We start from the raw sequence: 24,656 nt of genomic DNA on the forward strand, positions 1-24,656 counted from the left end.
ATGACATAGACATTTTACCAGCTCTATTTAAAGTCTTGAGTTGGGGATTTTTTTTTTCTTCCCATTTTGATTCATTTTACTTTGCTCTGAGACTTCCGAGATAACCATAGAAGCCTGTCAAACTGCATGAGTTTTTTAATCACAAAAATGATTTTCTTTGTTTTTATGATTTTATATTTAATATATTTTACTTTTAAAAATTTTATGACTTTTGTGTCTTGGACCTGCTTGTTTATTGTTATGGTCTAAATTTTGTATTGCTTCAAAATTCATATGCTGAAACCCTAATCTCCAAGGCAGTGGTATTAGGAGATAATTAGTTTATGACAGTGGACCACCCCCCCCAAAAAAATGGGATTAGCACCCTTAAAGAGAGGCCCAGGTGAGATCTCTTGACCTTCCACCCTATGAGGTTACAGTGAAAAGATGACTATCAGTGAACTAGGGAGATGGGACCTCACCAGAGATTGAATCAGCCTTGATCTTGGACTTCCTAGTCTCCAGAATTATGGGAAATAAAAATTTCTATTGTTTATAAATTACAGTTTTTTTAAAACCAACATTTTCTTACAGCAGCATGAACATACTAGGGCAGGCAGGTAAGGATTAAGATGAGGGAATTTTGTACGAAGAAAAATATTGGAGAAATAGGGGCATTTGTGAAGGCGGGGGAGAGAGAAAGAGGAGAATATAGTGATAGAGTGGATGTATTAGTGAAATCATAACTCTTTCTTGGCTATGGTGATGTTTCTGACCTTGGCTTTGGCACCAGAAGAGGGTCAGTTTCCATAAACTTTGCTTGACAGGGAGATGAGTTAAAATCCTACTTTGGCTAATCCTGGTAAGCACCCAGCTTAGCATGCCAAAGGATCTAGCAGTCCAAAGGGTTGGGATGGCAATTTTTGACATGTTGGCCTGTTTTGCTCTCTGAGGTGGAACATTTTTTAAGTTCTTTTTAGGTAATTCAAAACTTCAGGTTTGGATTTCAATATTAAAAAAAATAAAATCCATTTGACAAACAGTGAACTATGAACCGGCTCTTGAGAGATGTAAGAACATTTGAAGTTGTGGTTTCCCAAGGTTCGCCATCTGTTCGTGTCTAGGAGACTTACCATATGTCCGCTCACATCCTGACTTTTACAGGTTAACTTGTTTTCTCTTTGTTCTTAACCCCCAGATTTTGGGCACAGCTGGTAGCACTGAAACCTATTTTGACTCAACAAACTTAAAGAAGAATGGGGAGGGGTGAAAACTTTGGGTGTTAACTCTTAAAGGATATTGGTCCCTAATTCTTCTATACTACAGTTCAAAGAAGAGTCTAATATTTTCCCCATGTGGAATATAAAGATCTGGTCCAGTCTGTGGGCCTTGTTCTACACTAGCTCCCAGCCCATCCTGAGAAATGAAGAGAAAGAATAACCTTGTGGGAGGTGGTGCCTCTCTGTGGTGGAGGGCTCCTCTGGTTTGTGTCTCCCCATCTCGACCCCACCACCATGTTAATGGCAGTCGGCACGCTTCACTGTTTATCTTGGAATTTGATACCATCATCTTGGCAACCAAATGGGGACCCTTACTGCTCAGATTGTTTGTCATTTGTTGTTAATTATCTGTTACCATAAATTCTGTACTTTGAGGAAAAAGGGAATGTTTTGAAATATTTCTTTCAACATGTAAGTGGAGCTTCATTTTCTGTGGACAAAAACAGAGGGAGAGAGAGAGAAAAAAAAGAAAAAGAAATGAACCCTTTTAGGAACTCAGAGCAATCAAATGCCCAAATGCCCCCCCCCCCCCCGGGTTTTTCAGACAGGGTCCGTTAGATTTCCACTCATGCAGCCAGGATTTGCACTGAAAGAACCTTTGCAAATTCAGCAGTGGTCTGCTGTGGTGAGGGGTACCCCTGTAGGAGGAGAAAAACAGCCTAACTCTATTTAGGGGCTTTGCTTTTTAACGGGAACTCTGTATGCTGTCATGGTGGTTTGTGTGTGCTGGGGTCAGTTCCCTTCAGCTGGCTGGCCCCTCTTTTTCCAAGGTTATTAAGGTAGAGCGCTCCAAAGTGAAAAGTGGCTTCTGCTTACCTGCCTTCATGAGGTGTTGATTTTGTCAAGTGTGGAATGAAAATGAGTTTTTTGGCCATTAGTGTATTTTTGTTGAGCTCTCAGACTCTGCAGGGAGGTCATGTGGCATGTGATAAACACATAGTACCGTTTTGCAAGGTGCTGTACCCCAGGCTGCAGGAGCCCCTGCTGGACTCGGTATTTTAATAGAGAGAGAGAGAGAGAGAGAGAGAGAGAGAGAGAGAGAGAGAGAGAGACGAGACGAGAGAGGGAGAGAATATGAGCATTTGTGTTTTGGACTGGAGAGTTTGGGAGTGCAGTGATTGTTGCTAAGCAGAAATCTGGGCACAATTAAAAATACAAAAAAAAAAAAAAGAAATCATTTAAGAAGTTATAAAAACAGTGTATCCAGAATTTACTTTGCCCCTTGCCCCCTGTCCTTCTTGCATATGTTCACTTATCTTCTCTGTGACTAATGACTAATCTTTAGAGTGGGGATCTTGGTATGCTTTGAAAGATAGCGGTGCGGTTGTGAGTTAAGCACAGCGCAGGGTCTTTAAATCAGGGATGGCAGCTACTGTTATCAATAATTTTGTTTATCTTGATTGCTTCTGTAGCATTAACACTTGAGCTTCAGCACTTTCAGGGGTGGCATATGGTCCGTTATCACCAGAACTTTTTTTTTTCATGCCATTAAGTTTGGTGCATCTGTTTTCTTCTTGTCAAGTAGTTTTTAGGGTTGTGCTGTCTCCCATGGGATTCTGTGCTTGGAGGCGGATGGGAGTCCCTGTTAACCTACTGATAGCCAGGGGCACAGGCTTAGTCAACACTTACCTCAGCTCCCTGCAGGCTGCCTGGGACCATGTGATTCTCAGTGATCTGTCTCTTGCTGGACTTGTGGAGTTTGCCTTGGTGAAGATATTCTTCCCAGATTCATAAGCAATCAAGCTAATAGTGTTATCCCTGAAATAAAGCACCATTTCTAAACACTTTGATATTCCTTTTATTTCTTCTCTCTCACTGTTTTTCAAAAGTGCTAAGGTCGGTGCATGTGCCCTGTTTTAGACCACGGATGGCAATCAAACTTTAAGAAGTGAGTATTGAATGTGTTAAGTTAGCGACTTAGTAAGTGATGAGGATAGAGAGGAAGGGAAGGATAGTGGGAATTGGGGGGGAAAGGGATCTTCTGATTGCTCTGGGGGAGGCTGGGAAAGGGATTTAACACTTTGGATTTTTTAGAAGCCATTAAAAGTCTGATGGGATCAGGTTACTTGACTGCACATCTGAAACATGAAACTGCTGTCCTAAACCATGCAATTGAGTTAAGCTCAAAATTCAAGGCCTCCCTCTAAGACTGGCCTCTGGGTGAGCCTCATTGTTGATCACAGAATTATTTCCTCTGAGAAGAGCAAGACTACAGTGAGGTTTTTATGGCCAATTTAGCTGTTCATTGGTGCCAGCCAGACATTTGGCAACAGTTAGTGCCAGCTTTGGTGATCTGTCCACCGATTTTTCCCAAGGTCTTCAACACCGTCTGGATTCGGTGCTGACATTGAAGGAAAGATGCATTGTAAGTGCAGCTCTCCATGCACGCCTCCTGAATTTTTATTTTTATTAAGTGGAAAGGTACTGAGAGGTGCAGGGTAGCAGCAGCCTGAGCCACTATCTTCAACTTGGAGGCTCTGAGTGACCTTGGTGGTCTTCTCCTGTGTGCTGTTTTCTTGTCCACCTCTGTTATTTTTTTAGGGCTGCCCCTGCCCCTCTCTCTGAATTAGGTGGTTTCTTACATGTACTCACCATTAAAAATTAAAAAAAAATAAAAAAAATAAAAAAAAAGAAGAAGTCATTTGAGAAGTTACAAGAACTATATATCCATGTGTTCAGGGTACCTACAAGTACTGTTTTACCTTGATTCTACTTGTTTTAAATATATCTTCAAATTGCTTGTGAAAGACCTACCATTCACTAGGCTGTAAGAGTTATGAAGACAGCAATTCCCTCTATTTTTATTCATTTATTTTGTTGTCTACATCCTCAGCATGTGTCACAGTGCTAGGCACTATTGTAGAAACTCCACAAATACTTGTTGAATGAATGACTGAAAGTTGAGTTTTCGAGGATTCGAAGGATTAACCTGTGTTTCCTCAAAAAAAAAAAAATGGTACTCCCTTGTTGCAGTCATCCATTCATTTTGAGAACATGCATGCAGACTTGACAGTATTCTTGGCTTTAAAAAAAGGGTAACTTATATAAGTCTCCCGTGTCTTTTTCAGGATGGAGCTGGATGAAACTCAGAGTGAGTATTTCTGATACTCCTACACTAATGCTGTGATCTCTTCTGCCTTCAGTTGACTCTTGATTTGATTGTAGTAAACTCATTCTAACATAGGAAAAATATCAAAGATTCACTTTTGACTTGACCCTAAACATTTGAGTTTCCTGTATAGTTATGTACCTTAAAAACTGGGGCATTAGAGAGTGTATTGTTTTAACTCCTTATAAAGTGCTCTGTTATAGATCCTATTGGGAGTTAGCAATTATTGGATAAAAGTATGAAACGGATGGAGATTTATTTCAGCCCACTTACCAGGAGTCTGAGTGACAATTGCTCTGAGTTTACTTGAAATGAAAGCAGGTCATCTGTCAGCACAGGAATCATGTATTTTGCATAAGGCAAACCAGTTTTATTCAGTGCTCTTACGATTTACAAACTCTTAAAAGCTCTTTATATAAAACAACTGTTTTGACAGAAGTCTGTGATTTGGGTTAAATACAGATAAAATTATTGAAACAACAGTGGTGTTGTTGCAATTGAAACTCTTTAAAAATTGACTAAAAGGGAAAGCAAATTAAATTCCAAGGAAGTATGTGATGGCATTCTAATTATGGGTGACTAAACTACAAACTCCTTGAAAATCAAATGATCAGAAAAAGAAAAACAAAAAACCAAAAAAACACCTGGTACAAAGTACCACGCTTAAGGATGAATTTTACATGGAACAGAAATTCAAAGAGGTGAGATAATAAGAAAATAAAGTTTGCATTGCAACCCTTTCTGGGGCAGGAAGCTTTTCATTTAGGTGACTTTAGGTTTTTTTCCATCCCTCTCTTCCCCCCTGGCTGTACCTGCTGCTGTTGGTGTTTTGTAATTAGGCTTTCTGGAGATGCCCTTTGGCTGTAGACCTAATTGAGTCTCTGAACTTGAGTGCAGGGTTAGAGTTGGGGGAGCTTTTTGCCCTGCAGGTAGAAGCCCTTTGATGGACCTGCCTCTTTGATAAGTACCTGTAGTGACTGGCGGTGACATTGTTTAGGTAGAGTGTGGTGTAGTAATTGAGGAGTCAGTGCTCCATAGTATATGAAAATCTTTCTTTAAAATAGGGAAGACACCAAAATCCACATGCGCAATTTAAATGAGCCTGTATTCTGCATTATAAATATGCACCGGATGCCAAGTAGAAAACCGGAACACTCTCTCAGGATGCTGTTAGGGCCAAGCGGAATCTCATTAGGGACAGCTTCAAAGATCAGTTCCTCGTGTCCATAAAAACAAGTGTAAATTATCTGGTGCGCGCCTGCTGTTAGCAGTGCCGTGTTGCATTATGCATGATTCAAGATTGCACAGAGGAGACACAGGCTGCGCAGAGTTCCACAATATATGTGGGGATTTCACCACCTTTTTTTTTTTTGGTGCTGAGTCCTACATTTTGGAAATTTATGGGTGTGTTTCAGTTAATGGAGGGTGCCATATATAACCTACTCCTACATTTTTGATGAATTGGAGTCAGTTCACAGAGGCATGATAAGGCCTGAATTGTTTATATAAATCGCCAAATCTACTTAGATTTATATATCTTGTTTGCTCACATATGGAGTCAGATTAGGGTGCTGCAGAGGTGTTTGGGGCACACAGACTTGGGCATATTGGTCTAACTCATTTTCTCCTCCTTTTTGGTCTCTTGGTTAGATTTTTAAAATAAGTGTGCATACACGGTAAATTAAGAAAATCTAGTAAAGATTAACATATAGGACTTTTAACAATTGTGGGATAACTTTTAAGGATCTAGAAATATAGTCCCAAACTCTCTTGCCCAAGGAAGCAGAGAAGTGAGAGTATACTATTTGAGAACATGGATTCTAGAATTATAGTCCCAAAGCACGATTCTTCATCTGCATTTTACTACCTGTGTGACTTCGGGCAGTTTCTTCACCTCTCTGGGCTCTCATCTGTAAATGGTGGCCAAATGATGTTCCTCAAAGGGTTGTGGTAAAGATTAGTGTACCTAATGCTGTAGTGTACCTACAGCATTTCCTGGAATATAGTAAGTCTTATTTCAGGTTTGTCCTTGCTAATGTCATCGTTATTATTACCAGAAGGCAGAAGTTCTTCCAGTGTAGCTGGGATGTCTAGGTATGAACACACAGAGCTCAAGTTTACAAGCTTACTTGGGCTTTAGTGGATGTTCAAACATGCAGGCTGAGGGCAGGCAAAGTCAGAGAACAGTTCCCTCCCTGGGGAGGAGAAGCCACTAACAGTATAAAATACTTAAAGTATTTTATACTTAAAGTGTCTCTTTCTGGCCTCTGTGATCCAGAAACCAGGAAATGTAGGAAAATATAAAGAAATGGCAAGAGAGAGGCTGCTTTTCTCTGGCCAGAGTGGAAGACGTTTGTCCATCTCTGTTTCCCAGTTGTCTTGTCCCCAAACAGAGCAGCACTCGGGAGAAAGATCAAAAGACCAGGGTCACCAGGCTTATGCAGAAACATATTGGCACCAGTTACTGCGGTTTTGAAATTCACAGTTGCAAATAAAAGGGGATTAGCCACAGATTTCAATATTTTGCTTTCTAGACTAGAAGCTCTGTAAGGGCAGGATTGATGCTGCTCGTCTTCTTCAATCCTTCATGGTGTTCATGGGCTCAGTCGTTAGATACTTCTGCACCAACTCAATTAACAGCCTTCAGGGTCTGTGTACAGTTTTCTCTGAACTCATAATCTCCACTTCGTCTGCAGAGTCATCCCTCCTATTAATATGCTCACTCAGGCACTAGTTTATTGCCTGCCTTGGTTAAGTTCAGAGCCCCTCCTTGTTGGGTGTCACTGAACATGTTACAGCCAGTGAATCCATCATACTTTTTGGAGGTAGCGTGGGGCGAGGGAGCATGGCTGTCTTGCTTATCCTTTTACCTCCAATGCAATGCCTCAGTGCTAACACAGAAACTGTTACTGATGAGCAGATGTCTTGTTGGGTTTAGCATTCAGAAAAACAGAACTGACAACTCCCCAGTCCCTGTCGGTTAGGGAAACAACCAAATGCGTCAGTATTACATATATTTGATAAAATAATCATGTATGCATTATTAATAATCAGATATCAAACCATTAAAAAAATACTTGTGTACTGTCTAACTGTGAGGGGAAAAGAAGCAGAGATTTTTACATAGGGCCTATTGGCAGCCCAGAGGGGTTGAATGACCCACAGAATCACACAGGGTTGCTGATTTTCAGTACAGTGTGACTCTTTACGACCTATAATGTGATGTTGGGACCTAAGGAACTTATACGTTGGGATAGACAATAAATGCTAGCTAGGTAAGAGATGTGAGGAAGAAGTTCTGGAAGAACACGTCTATAGTAGACCTTGTTGGGGATCAGAATTGGTTCTACCAAGTTGCTTTACAATATTTCAATGTTATTTCATAATTTTTCCCTCTGGATATGCACCAGAATAGTCAAAGGGGCTTCAGGCCTGATTCTTCTCCCATGCCTGAGAGAAGGTAGGTTCCCCATAGGGGACAAGCTGCAAATGAAAACTTCAAAGTAACAGAAGCAGCTATATTACCATGTGCCCTGGAACACACTGGGCATTCATTTAAGAATATTGCCTCCTGCTCCCACCACTCTTGTGTCCCTTAGTTCCTCTCAAGAGATCTGGCAGCATCTCTTGGCCCTATGGGTTCCAGAAATCACTGCCATTTCCTACTCAGAGACTGACTGAGTGTGCACACTTGGACAGCAATTGCATTTTTGCTGGGATGTGGGAGTTGAGAAGTGTGTGGCCATATGCCGTGGGCTTGAATAATGGCTTACATTCCAAGCAAGTTAGATGGTTTCTGGCCCACTGCTTGCACAGCGTGGAAGTGAGCAAACCTGTATGTTTCTGGGCCTTTTCTGTTTGGAGACACGAAGGGGGAACATTGGATGCATCAACCCAGTACATTTTACAAAGTTCAGTAGAAGTATAGTGTTGAGTCCTATCTGTGGTCAAATATTTAAGATCAAGGTTAACTTCCTAGGCACCTTTACTTTAGAGATGTTCTCAGATGTTACTTTTTGGAAGTGCTATCTCTGACCAAAAAGAAGAGCCACAAATACCTAGAAAACTGCTTCTGTTATCCGTGATCTGTGCTGGCATCACTTGGGTAGACCACTCAAGTGTATCTCTCTCATTAAGATTGAGAAACCCTGTGGCCACAAGTCACTCCACAAGGAACATTTTCATCCATGTGCAATTTCCCTCTTGAAAAATGCTCTGTGGCAGGTGGGAGGTAGCATATTAAGCCTTTCATGTTAAAACTGCAGCTGGGCCCAAGTTGGCTTTGGTGATGATCCTCTTTGCCTAGGGTGTCGCAGATCTGGCTATCAGTAAGACTGTAGACAGAGGCTTAGGATGTTGGTGCAATGGCTGGCAGCTGGCATTGGTGTGGTTGCTGGTTGTAATCCACTAGTATCTGTTAGATCTTAAAACATGAGCATCACAAGAAGTTGGAAAAATCTTTTGGCTTCATAGTTTTTCCGGGAAGGTCAGAGATGGCATTTCATAGGAACTTTCGTATTTAGTTGAAGCTGTTGAACTTCACATTCATTTCAAATGTTGAACTTCGGAATGGGAAAATTATCTAATAAAAACTCTAGTTTGGGGCAGTGATTAAAAATAGTAGGTCTGGAATGCTCAAGATCCAACTTAGTAGGTGGAGAAGTTCATAAAATATGCATTGTGAGTAGTTCAGCTGGTGAATATCTTGGTTATAGCAATAGATCTCACTAGGGAAATTATGTATCTGTATTGTCTATGTGCAAACTGTGTGTGTGGCTCGTGAATATATACACATGCACCCACACCTACAGATAAATGATGGTTTCAGATAAACCTAGGTGAAAGTGCTCACTGAACCCTTACGTTAACTATCTAAAAAACAAATAAAACACCGGACATGGCTGCTTATGGGTTGAACACCTCAGCTCAGGATTACTCTCACAGTTGACCTTGTTTTCTATGGAGAAGCCGCATTATTAAGCATATCGGGTCAACCCTGAGTCCACGTTAACATCATTTTTCTTTCTGCAGAGATGAAAAGGTCCTCAGCCAGATTGTTTTCTTTTTGTTCTACACGGGGCTGGGGGGGTGGCATGATTTTGCATGACTATGGGTCTGCTCTATAAATAAGCAGATTCAGTCCTTTGTTTTAAATGTAATCAGCAAGATTGCATTTGCATTGCTTGTAAGTGAATCACATAAGTGAAATTACATTGCCTGCATCTCATTTGGTATCATAAAATGTTATGGGATGCAGGCTGTTTTCCTCCAACTAAAGTGTCTTGAGTTAGTATTAGGGTGCTTGCTTTCATTTTCCTTTGTGACCAAATTTGTTGCATTCTACAGAGCAAGGGCTCATATTTTCACTTATGTTAGCTACTAGAGAAATCCTCATTCGAGTGCTCCAGAATGAGCTAAGATATTGGTTCGGTAGGGGGTAAATGGGAGTTTTAAGACTATCTCATGTCGGGTTGCAAGTGATGGCTAATCACTTTCTGTCGTTGGTGACAACTTTTGCTTACTAAGAGTAAATGCCAGTCAGTGTTGGAAGTATAAAACAATCTAAAGGTTTTCAGTCAGTTGGCTACAGAAAATGGGTTGCATAATTAAAAAAATAAACTAAACTTAAATTAGTCACCCAATTTTTAATGACAAGTAGGAAATACACATCTTAATTGACTCTTTAAAAGGCATCCTTAAGGCAAATGATTCAAAAGTCTTTTTGAGATTCTCTGCTTATTTCCGTGAAAATAAATCATTTAACACAACAATAATAATCGCTGACTTTAAAAGTCAGTAATTTCAGTGATAAATGAGAATGTCCTATTTCATAAATCACCTGCCCCCCCCCCCATGGACGTTGTCTTAATTCATGAATTTTTAAGATGGAAGTCAAAGGAAAGGTATGAATTCTTAGATGACCTGTAACAGTGTGGTTGCCCACAAAACCTCTGTTTATTAACTACATTATTGATAAAACCCCACAAGGCAGCAGGCGGCTAGTGTACTGATTGTACCCTTTGCTTAAAAGTGAAGACTGTTTTTAAAAGAAAAGACAGGCCAGTTTCACTGTACCCCAGCAAAGTGTAGGTGCTTGATAGCAGTGGATGATCTTTGATTTTGGGAATAAAAAGTAGAGAGGAAGGAGAAGAATTAAATATGATGAATGGAAAATTAAAATATGAGCATAATCCCTCCCGCCCCTGTCAAAATAGACAACTAAGGATCTTAAAACCAAAAGAAAAATTAACTTTCTGAAATGGCTTACATTTTTTTTTTTAGTAAGACTTCAAAAAGATATTTGTAGTCTGCGTCTTTATATTATTTTTTAAAAATGTATTTGGAGAAAACATTTCATATGGAAGAAGATTGAGTATATATATTTTTTTGATTTATAAACTTTTAATTGAAGCCTAACAGAAGAGAAGTGTAGAAGCGTGTTCTACGCAGCAAATTTTTACACAGCAAAATACTTGTGAGACAGTATTGGGTATAGTTTTGAAGATCATTTTGTTTGTTTTAGTTTGCAAAATAATATTTTAAAGTCATAAGAATTTAAATGTTAATTGCAATCTATAATTAATTTTATTAATACAAATGGTGGAGAGAGACCTTTGTTATTATTGCTGTATGATTTACAAAGAAGACATTTGTACACATTGGGACCCCTGTGGCTTCCCATAGATTCCCCACCGATGGATGTTCCAGTATATAGACTTGCCTATGCAACTACTACGACTTTTATTTCAACTGGTCTCCAAGGCACACTTTTCATTTGTAAGTCACATAAGATTTCCTGAAAGCTCCTTTCAGTGATTTGAAAAATTCTCTGGATAATATTTCCAAATTGATGACTTTCTTGAGTTAAAACATCTTTTTTTAAAAAAAGTTTAGCTTTCAAGATATCTTTATTTTCTATTCCATTCATCACTATTTTCTCATTGAAAAAATTAACCATGCTTATCCCACTTCAAATGAGCAGCTGCACTTTGAAATCAGATCCTTCTTTTGGCCGTAATTGTCCAAATGAGGAGGACCAGGTTCCCTAACTATTTGAAAAGAATTGGTTGTGACCATAAAGCATTTTATGTTTTCTCTTTTTACTCTTCAAATTTTGGTATGTTCCCAAGCCAGGAAATCAGAAGAAAAGCGAGAAGGGAGGAGGGAGGGAAGAAGAAAGGAAAGAATCAAAGAAAAGAGAAAGAAAAGTGGAAAACTGCTGTTTTCAAAATACTTAGAAGGAAGGCAGCTCTTACCTGGCAGTACCTGAATTGCACCTCTGGAGGAAAGAGGACTTAGGATGACCTGAAAAGACTGTTGGCTTCAAGTGTGACTCCAAACCACTGAGTCAGATTATTTTTAGTCTTTTCAATAATTCACTGTTATAAGTAAAGTAATAATAAAATACATACACGCACATACGTGGGTGTGACTGAGTGTGTGGGGATGCTCTTGGGCATTGTTATTACCTATTCTTAGGATGCTTGCTGAGAAAATTTCCAAACCACCTTCTTTAAGAATTATCTTTGGAGCCAGTTCATGGACACTAAGGAAAGAGTTCTTCATGTTTACCAGCTGCTGAAACCATCTTCACTCATATGCACTTCTCTCCTCCTGGCAAGGCCCTTACAATTCCAGTCTGATACGCCTAAGGAAATACAGTTCCTTAATGAATTTTCACATATGACTCTCTCCCTCTGGCCACGAGGCTCTTTAGACTCACCAGACTAAAAGCCTTCCACTGGATCCCTCGTGGTCATTGCCATGAAGATTTCTCATATGCACATTGTTCTAGCAGCTTCCCACTTGCCCACAAAAGTACTGGACTGAACACTGGAAAGCTAAGTCAACAGTTGGTCCGAGTGATTCTACATAAATGGGAAATATGATCTATCAGTTTGGAGGCTGAAATAACTGCACATTCTTTTGGTAAAGGCACCAAGATGGATGATTAGAGATCTTTGCTGATAGGTTAAAAATTAACAGGTAGCCATTCTTTAAAAAACAAAACAAACAACAACAACAACAAACCCCAGAAACTAACAGTCATAATAGATTATCTGGCTATGTATGTAAGTTAAACCTTATAATAGCTAGAGAAGGACATTTCCAAATAAAAGTGAATTATCACTGTGCATGGTGGCGCACACCTGTAACCCCAGCAGCTCAGGAGGCTGAGGCAGGAGGATCTTCAGTTCAAAACCAGCCTCAACAAAGGCGAGGTGCTAAGTGACAATGAGACCCTGTCTCTAAATAAAATACAAAATAAGGCTGGGATGTGGCTCAGTGGTCAAGTGCCCCTAAGTTTGATTCCCGGTACAGCCCCTCCAAAGTGAATTATCATTCTATTTGTATTACTATTGTGGAAGCCAATAGTTTGTTTTGACCTAATTGTCACTTTTAGGCAACAGTAATTATAAATGAAGGAAAATATCCATAAATTTCCAAAAGTACATTTGAATACGTATGTTTTATAGTTTACAAAATTGCACACAGTCACCAACAAAAAGTGTGAATGGACCCCTTTAGTATAAAAATATTCAAAACCATACTTTAACCGTATAAATGGAATCGTGAATGCAACTATTTCAGCTTTGATGTGCATTTGCTTAGTTGGCACGGTCATTCTTTTATTCATTCACTCATTCAAATATTTATTGAATTCCTGCTATGTGCCAGGCAAACAAATTGCAAGTCTGGAACTATTAAACAAGTTGAAATGATAAATTGCTTAAATTCATTATGGGGGAGAACAGTTCAATATAGTGCCCACTAATGATTTGTATCGGTCTTGATACAAAATTTGTCACAGCCTGGAGTATGGAACTAACCTTGGTTATTTGATTTTTCCATCCCAGTGGCTTGGCCCTCATCATCCTGCCGTATGTTGGTTAAATACTGCTTTTGTGTAACCCCTTCTCTCCCTCCTTTAAGACATCTCAGATCTGGATTATAGAGCACACAGCCTAAGTGAGAACCACGAGACCAGTTAAAAAGAGGCAAGCCAGATAAGACAAGGCAAAATCCACAGAAGGAATGATACAATACCACTAACGAAACAGCTACCATTTATTGAGTGCTTATTGTATACTTTGCCAAGTGCTAATTTCCTTATTACGATAATTTATTATCTTACTGAATTCTCACCACATAGCTGGATATTATTCCCATTTTTTCAGATGAGAAACCCAAGGCTCAAAGGGCCTGCTGAGGGTAACCTGAATTTCATAACAGTTTACTGAAACTCAAGTTTTCCCGAACCTATGTATCTTGCTACTCTGTCAAGGAGGCTGTGACAGACCCTTGGATTAAAGATTCAAATTTTGACTATTTTATTTTCCAAAACAATGATCATGATAAAACCATGTGGAACTGAAGTCATGAAGAAGCATGAAGTAAATACAATCCAGACCCACAAACATATTTTTGGAATGGTTCCACCGATTGAGGCTCCATAAAGAATTGTGACCTAGAATGACTTCTTCACTCAGAAACACCAGTGTGGAGGGACTCATTATGAGGCGTCCGAGGCTCGGCCTGGAGAAATGCGGGGGACTTTGGGTTTAGTATCAAATGGTGTGGGCCTCAGTTCCTCCCATTTGTAAAAAGAGACTTGTGCTGGTTAGAGCAGATGGTCTCCAAGGATCCTTGCATTTCAAGCATTCTAAGCTTTTAGACCAGAGGCATTTAGAATTCCTTCTATTAGTTGCTGGACTTCCCACTTAAAAACTGCAGGGATTGGACACAAAATCGGAAGGGGGGGGGGAACAAGTGGAAGCAGCGCATTCATAGATCATGTAATGACAGAGGGAACACTTGAGACTATTAACTTACTCAGCAAAACACTCAAAATGGAGTTTAAAAATTTTTTTGTAAAGGAACAGTTTTTTTTTCTCTTTCTTTTTTTTTAGTGTGTGTGTGTGTGTGTGTGTGTGTGTGTGTGTGTGCTGGAAATTAAACCCAGGGCCTTGTGCATGTGAGGCAGACACTCTACCAACTGAGCTATATCCCCAGCCCTAAGGGAACAGATTTTCCTAACCTGCAGATTACATACTGGGGGGCCTAGAAAAGGAGTCTTGCTGATACAGAATTATTAAATAAAGATGTAAAGACTGTCCCTTTACTAAATGGAAAGAAAAAATTGAGATTCCAGGGGAGCCTGTCAAGGTTTCATTTCTTTCATTGGTTCATAGACACATTCTTCATAGAACCATGTGAACGGTGGTGTGAGAGACTAGGTATGGGATCTTGTAATTTGAGCATGTCCACAGACTCTCACTTTGATATCAATGTCTCAATCTCATTTTCTTAACTCTTTAAGATGTAAAGCCCCCGAAAACTCATTTCTGATGCTGAAAATCTGCAAGTTGATTTTACCTTTGCATACCACCACAGTAAGAGTGACCGCATTGTGATTGAGTCTCAAGGGGCATGAATCATGGCCGTGCCTTTCAGAGAACTGGAAGTAGTTTCTTTGGGGAGAAAGAAGTCCACCATCAGAAAGATAATCTGCAGTTGAGCAAGAAGAGGTTGTCTTGTGGGGTGAGTTGAGTAGAGAGATGATAATTCTGCTGTCATACAAAGGCATCTAGGAAACCATGGAGGAGGCGGGACAACACACACCAGCCTTGCTGTGGAATCCCAGAGACCATCTATCCACATCTGGGATTAGAGATCACATGGTCCTGGGGGGCTATGTGCTAAATGAACTGGGGAAGGCTAGCACATGATGTCAGGTCCAAGTACAGGAAGTGCAGGGGATCTCCTAACCCAAGAAAATGTGGTAGCAGGTAGCAGAGTTTGAACAGATAGATTCTGGAAACAGATTCTAGAGTTTCAGGAAAGGCATTTAAAAACAGGAGCTTAGCCTTAAAGGAACCAGGCAAGGATAAGTCGACTGCAGTCCTTGGAATCGTGTTAGGACATCAAGGCAGCAAGAAGAAGGAGGCAGAAGTTCATGTTCTAGGCTGGAAGGGAGAGAATGACTTGTGCCTGAGTGACATGACTGATTAAACTAACACAGTTTAATCCATTTGAGAGCCTGGTCTTGGGATGGACTGAAGGATAGGCATAAAGCTGTCGGGACTCTAGACAGGGCGTTGACATCAGGCAAAGACTGGGGCTTGCAGTTATTGGGACATTCACAAAGTTGCCTGAGGACCCTAAATTGGGCAGGCTGCCTCAAGATGAACCAAGAAGTCTAGGTAAGGGTGTGCTTTTTCTTCCTGGTTCTTAGTTTGTTTCATAAAGTGAACACAAAGAAGCAATTGTCCTAATTTCTTAATCTCTAGATCCTTGACCTTATTTTTATGATGATTTATACCCCTGAGTTGTCATTGCAGAAAGCCTGACTGCCTTCTTCTTCTTCTTGCAGCATTGCTCTTCCTATTGTCTTCAATTATCCTGAAATCCTTGCACGGCAGGCCACATCTGCCGTGTGCTTCCCAGGGCACTTGGAGTTACAGCTGCCATATTTGACAAAGAACCCTTCTAATGGGTGCCTAGCTCTCTCCTTCATGAGGCTTGAATCCGAAGTCAGGTCTGGCTCTTCCTGAGACAGAGCCCATTCTTTTCCATTCGACCACCGTGACTTGGGACTTGAAGCGCTCTGTGACTCATTCTTGTTTTAACACAAACAATGAAACGTTTTCAAAATTTCAGCTAGTGTGCCTGAAAATCTGCAAATGCTCTCTTCTCTTTGCTCAACCTTTAGCTGCTTAAAACAAAATCCACATTTGTTTTAACTGTGGGAAATGCAGATGGAACTCACGAGTTGTTTCTTGTGATCACAGCACAGTCCTCAGTAGAAAGGCTTGGCCTGGAGTTTGGGATCTTAAGATGGTCAGGCATGATCATGACACTGTTGAGCAAGCCTTGATAATGGTGTTTTCTAGCATCGGAGTTCCATTCTGTGACGATAAGCAAAGTCTGCTTTGTTTTTTCTTCCTAACCCTTGTCCTTATGCTGTTATTTTTCCCCCCCAATGAAAATGCAATGAACATGATACATTACTTAAGAAGTAGATCTTATGGTGCAGTTGGTGGCGACCAGTGTTGAGTGCTGATGGAATGGCGCTTTTGGAAATAAACTGAGCTTGGGAAGAGGAGAAGAGAAGCCACTTACATCTGCGCTCCTGCAAAGGTGGGAGGTGTTTGTGCTTCTCTGTGTGCTCACTGTGGGTGGCCAGGGCTGTCCAGAACATTCTTTTATTTATCTTAGAGGAGCTGTTATAATTGTTGACCAGAACTACTGGCATTTGGGGTTCACGCATCACTGGATTCACCGTCTGTTGGCATTTGAAGAGTAGGACCCACGGTGTTTCTCACAGAGAGAAGTTACATAGTTGATGCTCGAAATGGCCCAGTTCAGGACCACAGGCAGCCCCCACTGTTAGGGCTGTGTGTCTAGAGATCTTGTCTGGGCTTGACAGCTTAAAAGCCTTTTGGGGGAGTTTGGCAAAGGGAAATGGTTAAGAAAATGATGACAAAACTAACCCATTTAATATCCCATAGCCAGTGAAAATGTTTATAAAGAGCCTGCAGTTAACAGTGAACTCACTGGTGTTAAAATGGTTTAAGTGGAGAAACAAAAATGAAACCCAGAATATAACATTTTGAGTGTAAAATGATCCCAGTTACGTTTTTAAAAATTCATAGCAGAAAGAGGAAATGGAAAGGTACTAAGATGTTACCAGGAGCTATTTCTGGGGAGCAGAATTATGGGTTGGTTCATCTTTCTTTGCTTCTTATTTATACACATTCTTAATATACAAAAGTTAATTATCCCCAACTTTAGTAAGCATCTATTTTGTAATTAGGGGAAAAAAAAAAGCTTTTTCACAGCAGAAATATAAATTCTCATATTTTTGGGGGGGAAACTCCTCTTTGAGGATTAGAAAACTTCACTGTGCCTCACTGTTCTGGTTTCTCAGGTGACTCTTCTTGGACTGAATTAACACATTCCATTGTGTAGAATAACACCCATTTGACACAGGCGCTGAGGTGATAGAGAAGACTTGACAGTTTTAATGGTACCAGATGAATAATAACTTTAAGAGATGGGATTGGCTTATGACTCACTAAATGGCACGTTCTTTTGCAGTCAGGGCATGGGGTGCTTTATTATCTGTTTGTAAGAGATATGTATTTGGAACCTTTCATCAGGGAGAATATTCTAGTTTCATTCACCTGGTTAAATTAGAGCCATCCTGAGAAGTTTTGCAGACACAGAGACAACAACAAAACTGTAATCATTACAATAATTACTGGTCCTTCACCTTGTGCTCAGCGAATTCAATGACTTTCTCACAACATGTCACATAAAAAAATACGTATTTTTACCCCTAATGTAAACCAACGTGAGAAAACTGGAGGAGGAGGCTGAGCCACTTACTCATATTCTACAGGTTGTCAGTTTGTGTATTTGGGATTTAAATCCCTGTCATTTGTCTCCAGAACTTATTATGCTCATAAACTTTTCTGGGGAGTCTAGTAAAATTCATGCAGGAATTTATATTAAACCATCTGTTTTTCTTTTAAATGAAATAAGAGCTGGGAGCCAGTGATATTTGGACCTAGTAAAAACACCTGAGAAAGATAGCACTTTTTAGTGAGTGTTTTCTGTTTGACATTACCCAAGTTGTCAAAACTAGAATTTCAGAAGTTTATTAGGTATTTAAAAGTAATTTATTTGAAATTTGAAGAACATTTGTATTTTTTTCAGCTTAGCATTGGATTTTCTTAGAAGAAAAAGACTGGCCTGGGCGGCTGAATAAGCCAAGGAGGCAGACAGACTCCCTTTGTAATTGAGGCTTTGCCCTGTATGGAGTCTCTGACCTTGGGGGAAATAATTTAACTTCATAGCCCAGTATTTCTCATCTGTAAAATGGGATTAATAGTACCTACCTTACAGAGTTCTTGCAAGAAATAAAGGATGTCACGTTCATAAAGCGTTTGGCACAGCGCCTGAGGCACGGTTATAGCATTCATTGATGGTAGCTGTTATTTTATTACTGGGAGTTGAGAAGATCCAGTTCTGCCGCTCACATTGGCACTGAGCAAGTCACTTAGCTCTTCTGGATCTGGGACTCCAGTGGGAATAACTACAGTTTCCTATAAGGTAAAGATGATACAAGATGATGGATGAGGCAGTTTTGTTTTGTTTCCCAGAAGCATGAGGGGCTCCACCAGTATGCGTAGTAAAGGTGGAAGGGAACAGCAGACAAGCCAGAGGGGCAGAGTAATTAAGTCCACTTGAAGTCATAACTGAGGCTTTGCCACAGGAGTTCAGTTTGCATAGAACAAGTTGAGTGAGTTATACTTTATCCCCTGTGAGAAAAAGATTCCACCCAGAAACCTAGCCGTTCAGTTCACCAATCAGTCTGATTTGTGGCCTTTCATCAAGAAAGGGCGAGCTCTGACTGGACCTGGCGGGAGATCTTATTGCATCTTTTTGCAGGCTCTGCCTTCTGGTTAACAGGGCGCTTCTTGACAGGCCTGGCTGAAGTTTACTCTTGTACTCAGGAGTGGAGGACAGAGCCAATTCCTTCAACCTTGCAGGCTGTGGAAGCATCAAGGGCAGGTGTGTGTATTGGTACCCCTCAAGCCATGTGCTTATAAAAATCATCTGCATCTAAATTGTCATCAAGGTTCAGCAAAGTTTTGCCTCAGCCGACTCTGCAGGACCATATGGGAATACTTACTGGCTCTGGGTTCTAAAGCAAATAAAGAGTCGGGGCAAACAAAGTGAAATTACATTAGTCCTGCTGCACTCATTGAAATGGACTCAACATTCTCCAGGGGTTTCCTAGGATTGGCACCATGCTACAGCAAGGGCAAAAAAGATGCCACCAGAGGCTGATTTGTACCTGGGGATTGTGAATCTTTTCAAGGACTGTTTCTCAGGTCTAGTCACCCTAGATTCCTACAGGATCACATTGTCTCCAAACTATAGCACCAGCCCCATTGTCAATCAGATTTAATCTAACAGCTAGAACTGCTTTCCTACAGTGGGCATTTGGGGGTATTGCATATTAAAATGTTGAGTCTTTGACACTGTTTTGAAAATTAATCTGAAGGCTTGATGGGGGACTTCCATGTTTTTATTATTACTTTTTAAGACAGCAATTGATATAGGAGTGGGAAGGGGACAGATTTGAACTTAACATGCCCCCTTAGCTACCCTTCCCCAAAAGATGATTTAAAAACAGGCAGAGAGCCAGAGAGTTTTCAAGGCTAACTTTCTCACGTGGAAGAGAAAAATTATTGCAATGCCCTTTAGCTAAGTACACTCACTTCAGCTTTTATGGATGACTGCAGTCACGTGATCACCTCTTATGAGGAAGAGAGCTTGAAAGGACCACAAGGCAGAACCTCTGGAGACAGGGGGCTGGGATCATATCTGATACCAAGGCACAGGTAGTACCCAGTAAGGGTGTTTTTTTTTCTTTTTTTTCCCCCAAGGTTTCTTTTGATGAAGTTATGTTCTTTCCACAACACTGAAGTAGACTAACCCCCTTTTCATCTTACCCATCATTGCTTGAGTAGGAGAGAGCCGTTTCTGAGTCTTAGAAGACTTGCAAGTCTCTATTATAATAAGCGTTTTTTGCAGGATGCACACTTGAAGATAGAGGCTCTTCCACTCTTTAGCATTTGCATAAGTGTATGAAGGACTGAAGAGAAGAATAGTGGGAATCATGCACAGAAGTAGATGAAGATTTCTAGTCAACTTTAGCATAGGTTGACACAGAACCGAGAATTATCCAAAGCATTCAGAAAAATGACAGATTTGAAATAGAATAGGAGGGGTAATTTCAATGTGAACCTTTGTGGGATCAATAAAATGTAGAAATGGACACACAACCAGGTACAGAAGGAAAGCAGATCTGTCCAGGATTAGAATGAGGTATAACTGGATTTTTGTGTTATTTTCATATGTGTATAGGGGTATGTGTGTGAGTGTGTGTGTGTGTGTGTGCGCGCATGCGCGCGCGCGAGTGTGTGAGCACACATATGGATTTAAAGTAAGCTAACTGTTAAAGTATGTTGTATAAAATTTTGTCTGTGTAAAATATGTCTCATACTTTGGACTCAGTCATTCTTGGTTAATACATTTTTTTGTGGTTTATAAAGTTTGGGATAAAATAACCACTTGTTTCTGAACCAGGTGAATAGTTATAACTGCAGTTATATGGATTTGGTGTCCAGATTTTGTGAAGATTTTTATCTAGATTATTCCTGTTTGACTTTGGTAATCCTTGTACAGCAGGGAAGTAGAGAGGTACAAGGTTTAACAAATTTAGGAAAATTCAGGTCACCTTACCAATGCAGTGCCCACTGGGAAATTGTCTTCTTTGTAAATTTGGCACTGTGACTCACCTTCCCTGACCTTTTCATCTCTCTCACACACTCTTGAAATTTAAACACTGTTCCTTTTATGTGGAGTGACATTATTCTGACTCTCTGCTTGGAGAACTACTAAACTTTTAAGGCCCAGTTAAAATATATACTCTTTTCTTGAGGACTTCCCCAAATAGAACTGATTCCTTTCATCGATACTTCTCATAGCATAACCTCAATAATGATGTCTCAGACTTACAGAGCATTTAATGTGCACTGGGCTCTTTACACGCCTATCTTAGATCAATTTCGTGTTTCTCTATCAGAATACCATAGACTGGGTTATTTATAAAGAAAAAAAATATTTCTTACAAGATGGAGGCTAGGAAGTCCAATATCAAGGTGTCTGTACCTGGTGGGAGCCTTCTTGCTGTGTCATCATGAAGCTGAAGACAAGCAGATGGGAAAGGGAGAAAATAAAAGAGGGCCAGACTTGTTTTTATGACATATCCTTTCTCAAGATAAGAAGCCCACCCCTGTGGTAGCGACATTTATCCATCAATGAGGACCTCCTAAGCACTGAGTTCCTTCTCACTCTCCCTCCCCTCACATGCACATACACATGTGTACTTTCTAGTCCTATGGATCACACTTTGGTATGTATGCACTCCCAAACGAAAAGGGGAGATTCAAGATGGTAAAAAAGACATCTTGGGATCTCTGCCAAATGATCATCTTTAAAAATCTACTCTCCTACAGATGTAAAATGAGCACTTGTTCAGAATTTTACTGAATTTCTTGAGGAATGATAGAAGTAAGAAAGTTGTTAAAAGTTCCCAGGAGAACCATAAGTTTATGTAGAATACAATAATGTTGAAATGGATTTACAAATAGAGGCAGAGCAAGGGTGGAAGCCACTTGAACCTCCACTGGACAAAATTTGTTTGCTCTATAGACAAGAATTTCCATTGCTTTCAGTTATCTACAGGTTACAAGGTATCAAGTAGCCCTAAGAATAAGGCCCAGGATCAGACAATCCCTAGAGGTTTCAGCGCTGCATTAAAAGGATGCCTATTCCAAAGTCAAATTTCTCCCTCTACCCGCAACAAATAGTATTGTATAGCAAAGAATATAGGCTCATGGTTTAGGCAGGCAAGATCCACATCCAACTCTCAAGCTTATTGTGTGACCTTAAGTAAAGTTTGAAAAATAATACAAAAAAAGTCCACACACGAGTGTACATACCACACACGCATGTGTACGTGCACACATACACACACACTCACACAAATATCACACAGAGATTTTGAGAGAATTGAATATAATGATATAGGAAAAGCCCACCTGGTAGGTACACACTGCTAAGTATTAGGTATTATTATTGGCAAACAGAGCAGTTATCAAGGTGTTTGACATAAGTTGTGGTTTAATACATGTACCTTGAGGAACTAAATCAGGAGTGAACAAACTTTTTCCCTTTGAAAGAGTCCTGGACGTACCAACTCCAAATATGCCACTTTGGTATATCGATTATTTTGAGCTAAGGCACTTAAAAATGTCAGATGCAGGGAGAGGCTCTCTCTGAGCTCCCCTTATCTGGCTAAAGACAGATCCTGCAAAAGGCACTCAGTTGTCACCAGTTCCCTCCCCTGGAGTTTGAGTAACAGGGAAAATCAGCTCTTATCACAGGAAAGGAGACCAGAAGTTAACAACACCTGCAGACAAACTTGTCACAAGCTACTCTGCCTCCCATCTGTTTTCCCATGGGCCCCTTCCTCTTTTCCTACAAATCATTCCCTCTCTCCTGGTTTCCTACATTTCCCTCCCCTTTCCCCTCTGAAGACCTTATGTAGACTCCCAGATCTCACTGACTTTGGGAGTGTTCAACATTTTTTTTTCCTGTGACCTATATTCTAAAGGTCTAGGTAGTAAATATTTTATGCCTTGCAGGCCATATGGTGTTTGTTGCAACTCTTAATCTGCTCTAGTGTCTTGAAAGCAGTCACAGACAATATTTAAACAAACCGTGTGGTTGTATTCCAGTGAAATATTACCAAACAGGCATTGGGTGGGATTTTTCTCTGGACTAAGGTTTGTGATGGGTGGACTCAGTGAATAGAACGGTTAATTCAAAAGCTTGGGGAGGAGGACTATTTACCAGTCACACCTGTCCGTAGATCTTACCAATGTCACTTACCAGGAAAACTCTGGACAGGGTTTGGCCAGTGCTAACCAGAAGCTGTAACACAATGTGGTAGGTGTTATTTCCCTGTGCTATTGTTAGAAGTAAAGTGACTCCTGGAATTGCAGTCAGATCTATGCTTCATTCTCTTGTCAGCCACATACTAGTTAAGTGATCATGGGCAAGTCATCCATCATGTCTATAACTTGGATATGCCAGCCCTGTGATACTCACGGGGAAACATAAGCTATGAACTATTCTACCAAAGTAGTATTTATTTCCAGAGTGGGAAGAGAGTATTCTATAGGTTCTTCAGTTGTGTGGGATCCGTGTAACTTTTATGGCTAGTTAGTGGATCAGCAAAGGGATAAAGATACAGGATGAAATAGGATAATATAAAGTATATATGTTTTTTATCACCACAAAACAGTATCCAGAGAGACAAATACTGTCTAAAGTTGATTGTTTCGGATTGAGTTTTGAAAGGTCATCAAATGTTGCAACCATGTTAAGTGGTCTTATAAATATGCATTTGTCTTGAAACATGTTTAAATGACTTTTCATACTTGGATAAAATGGTCTTTTTTTCTTTAATCGTGACCAATTCTGTAAAAGTGAGTATATCAACTCAATCCAAAGTTGGAAGAAAATATTCAGACCATTAAGACCAACTGAAATGACCACACACTTTAAAGAAGGTCCATTAACCATGCAAATATGAAGTTACCTGCACTGGTGCTTACCTGCCCTAGTGCTGAGCGCAATTAACTAAACAATGAGGCCCCTTAACAACTACTTGTAAGCCATTAAGCCTTGGAAAACTTGGCTTTGATGAGTTGGAAAGGTAGAGAAAGATGGCATTTAGTCCCATTTTTGCAGACTTTGAGTGCAAAAAAATCTTGTTTGCACAAGTCATTAGAGTTAACATTCTTCCTCCTGCAACAATAAAAAAGAAAGAATTATTTGTGTTTTTGATGTCCCTTGAGGTTCTTTCTACTGGATAGAGCTAGGTGAGGACACAGTTCAGGTGGGTCAGTGTCTGAAACAATCTACCCTTTGTTCTTGAAGTTGATTTGAAACTGTGTGCCCTGCTTTAGGACAGAGTCTGCTCTTAGATGTGTGTGTTGTGTAAATGGAAGATAAAAGCCTGTGCTGAGCCATCAGATGGAACGGAGCTACTTGCTAGCCCAGTGCCTTTGCCATATTGCTTAATCTGAGCCTCAGTGTTCTTGTGTGTAAGATGGGAAAAAGATGAGATCTACCCGCTGCCTCATCATTACCATTATTGTTGTTTTCTTAAAAACAAACAAACAAATAAACAAAAACCCCCCAACTCCATGTTAGTGTTCAGATTGGTGACAAAAGTGGGCATAACTTGGAGTGACAATAGACTTCATAGTGTCGGTGTTGTGGTTCATTTCTGACTGTTCCTTTAGTCCTCCTTTACAGTATACATCTGCACGATTATGATGATGTCTTTGGTTTTCCAGAGCCTTTCCTTCATGTTCTTTCATTTCTCTTTTCTTTGGGATTGAGCCTTGGCTTCATCATCGTATGCCTAGGGGTTTTGCCGTCAGTTCTGAGCCAGCCTTTCCTCCAGTGCTCTCTGCTGAACCCCCATCCTACATGGAGCCAAATCAGTTTTCTAAAAGTCAGCTGTCGTTGTGACCCTCCTCACCTCTTGTTGGGCAGGGGAGAAAAGTGTTTCCTGGGGCCTCCAGATTGAGGCCCCACCGTCTGGCTCTCTCAGGTTTAGCTTCCATTTGTAC

General features: G+C 40.3%; 1 protein-coding gene across 8 annotated transcripts in view; it reads left to right on the forward strand.

Moving 5' to 3' along the window:
• The window catches only part of Mpped2 (metallophosphoesterase domain containing 2), a 172,211-nt gene that overhangs the window by 14,891 nt on the left and 132,664 nt on the right, over nucleotides 1-24,656 (forward strand). The window contains exon 2 of one of the 8 annotated variants that reach the window (XM_078046301.1): nucleotides 4,328-4,350. The exons of the other annotated variants lie outside the window; for them this stretch is intronic. The gene's annotated coding sequence lies outside the window, so the exon portion shown is untranslated. The remainder of the gene's footprint in view (nucleotides 1-4,327; nucleotides 4,351-24,656) is intronic. 8 annotated transcript variants of the gene reach the window in all.

Source organism: Ictidomys tridecemlineatus, chromosome 4 (assembly GCF_052094955.1).
Source record: "Ictidomys tridecemlineatus isolate mIctTri1 chromosome 4, mIctTri1.hap1, whole genome shotgun sequence".
NCBI classification, from domain to species: domain Eukaryota; kingdom Metazoa; phylum Chordata; class Mammalia; order Rodentia; family Sciuridae; genus Ictidomys; species Ictidomys tridecemlineatus.